Raw genomic sequence first — 3,000 nt, forward strand, 5'->3', positions numbered from 1 at the left:
AGGAGGAGGAGGAGGAGAAGAAGAAGAAGAAGAAGAAGAAGAAGAAGAAGAAGAAGAAGAAGAAGAAGAAGAAGAAGAAGAAGAAGAAGAAGAAGAAGAAGAAGAAGAAGCTGTTCAATGGTTCTGTTTATGCTGTGCTATTAAGTTTGCTCCTGGAAGGCAGAAACTTCTATATTCTCTTTCTGTCAGTGGTAACTGAATTATCTCCAAACAATTTTATGTGTCCTATAGTTAGAAGTGATTTTGAAATCTAGTTGTGGCCATCTACATTGCAAGCTCTGTTCCTTCTCCTCTACCCTGTTCTTCTAATTGTGGCATGTTGTGAGCTCAGGCCTTGCAGGCCCTCCTCACAGTACTGTAGAGTTGGTGCATTTTGTGCCAGAATGGGTAGGGATAGTGTGACTTTGTGCGGAAGCACCTGTCATCACACAACAGAACCCTCTAAATCCAAAATACAAATTTAGTTAGGGAAGGAACTGCATATTACCTGTCTGAATGATACCTGTATACACAAATACATAAGATTTAAAATACTCACACTTCAAATTTGTTAATACAACTTCTGTAACGGTGGTCCTAGTATTATTCAATTTGGCTTTAAGAATATTGACTTCATTTGGTAGAAGTTAACATTAAGTCTCTTTTACTTGGGATTTTGTGAAGTTATGTTTGGAATTATGGATGACTGAACCTACTCCTCTACGATTAGAACTATGCATGGAAAAATTTAAAGCTACTTAAGAAAAATAATCACAGTGTGAAAATCTGTTACATTGTCAGTTTTTTGTTTCATTTGTTTTATAATGACTGCAAGGGGAATTTGGGAGAGGGAAAATGGTGAGAGGGTGATCAATAGGTACTTAGGTACAGTTAGATAAGAGTGAGAAGTTCCAGTGTAGTATTGCACAGTAGGGGGACTGTATCTAACAATTGTGTACTGCATATCTCAAAACACTAGAAGAATGAATTTTGAATGTATTAAAATATTACATATTACCCCATTAATATATATAATTTTTACGATTTTATGAATCACCTAAAAGTTTAATCTTCTGAGAGCAATAACATCTATATTCAAAATGAATTTCAAAATTCGTAATCAAGGTCCCTAATCATTCCCGTTATAATAGTGTTATCTCAAAATTACTGAGGAAAACTTACAAAAGGCAAAATCAAATGTGTGCTTAATGAATTGTCTCCATCTTTACTAAGAAAGCAAATTAAAGGAGTGGAAAGGAGAACGTTATAGTTTCAGCACTTCCTTGTGCAGGACACAGTCCTCTATGGACCAGTGGACAAGTGAGGCTAAGAGATGGTCTGGGGCTTCTCAGCAGGAAAAGGGGCAACTAGAGTGGCTTCTTGAGGAACCCCAGACAGAAGCTGTGTGTCCTGAGGGGGTAAAATTGTGACATATGCAGTCGAGGGGAGAAATAAAGAATGTCCACACGCTTCTGCCCCTTTCAATGCTTTATTCACTCAAATTGCTCAATACAGTTTCACTCTATAGGTTCTTAATCAAGAAAACGACAATCCTTAATGCTAGGCACTGCAATAGACATAATCAATTCACAGCAAACAATTCTAGATTAATTCTTAGCACTGCAAAACACACGTAATCGTGATAAGCTAATGACAGACATTTCCTCTGCATGCTAAGTTCAAGAGTCTTAAGCCTTAGGCTTTAAGTCCAGCTGATGCACACTCACTTAGACTGTAGTGACCAGGTCCAGAACCAAGGCAGGCTTTTCCTGGATGGAGTGGATGACCGGTTGAGAAAAGGGTCGTAGGGAGAAGTTGCAGCTCTCACCAAGGTCCAGACGAGGCGGTAGAGTTTGAGAGCAGTGAGGATCATGCAGAGGCTCAGGAAATTATGACAAGTGATGGGATGTCAGGTCCTCATCAGGCTCTCCAGCTCCAGTGCATCCTTGTTTCAGCTGGCAGAATTCCTGTTCATCTGCTCTATTATTTATACTAAATTTGGGTTTTTTTTTTTTTACCCCCCTTTCAATCCTTATCAGCTACCACAGGATTTCTCAGTGACAATCATTTACCCTGGGGTCAGAAACATCTGGTCTGGTGGTCTCCACCCTGATCTCTAATCAGGTGAGGACAGCCTGCTAGGGGCTTCTCTCTGTTTATTAGGGCGAGGGGAAGTAACTTGTTTTAGGCCATACCTGAGGCTCAGTTGGATGTGCCTCATGAAACTGCAGGTTTCAAACTGGACTTTTTAAAAATGGATTTGCTTAGGCTCAGGCCTAAGGCATTCCAAACACTGTGTTAGTCAGCTTTTTCATCATCATAACCAAAATACTTTAAACTCAGAGAGCAACTTAAAGAAGAAAAGTATTATGCTTAAGGTTTCAGAGTCTCAGTCCATAGTCAGCTGACTCTATTGCTCTGGGGACCAACATGAGGCAGAATATCATGGAGGAAGGACATGGTAGAGGGAAACTGCTCAGCTCACAGTGGGGTCAGGAAGAAGGGAGAGAGATGGGGGAAAGGGTCATAGGAAAGATGCATCCTTCCAGGGCACACCTCCAGTAACCTCCTCCTCCAGCCACATCCACCTTCCTATAGTTCCCACCCAGTCATTCCATTCAAATTCAGATGGACAGATTGGGTTACAGCTCTCACAGTCCAATCATTTCACTTGTGAACATTCCTGCATTAACAGGAGTTTTGGAGGACTATATTCAAACTGTAACAGAAGAGGTTCTCTTTTCCTCTACTACAAGAGGAACAAGGTGTAGGGTCCTGCTCAAGACTTAGTTTTCTCAATCATCAGTCTTATGAATGAGTAGGTAGGAGTTCATTAGATCTAATATTCAGAGCTTGGACTAGTAATCTCAGGTTTCATTTTCTCCTGTCCTCCCAAGTATTCTCTTGGTACATCATCTTCTTTATTCTGATATGTAATATTACCTTGTGCTGAATGTGTAACTTTTATAGTATCCTTCATTGTTATCATCTTAGTTAACAAATGTATCTGCATGACATGTT

The sequence above is a fragment of the Ictidomys tridecemlineatus genome, chromosome 1, assembly GCF_052094955.1.
Source record: "Ictidomys tridecemlineatus isolate mIctTri1 chromosome 1, mIctTri1.hap1, whole genome shotgun sequence".
Classification (NCBI taxonomy): domain Eukaryota; kingdom Metazoa; phylum Chordata; class Mammalia; order Rodentia; family Sciuridae; genus Ictidomys; species Ictidomys tridecemlineatus.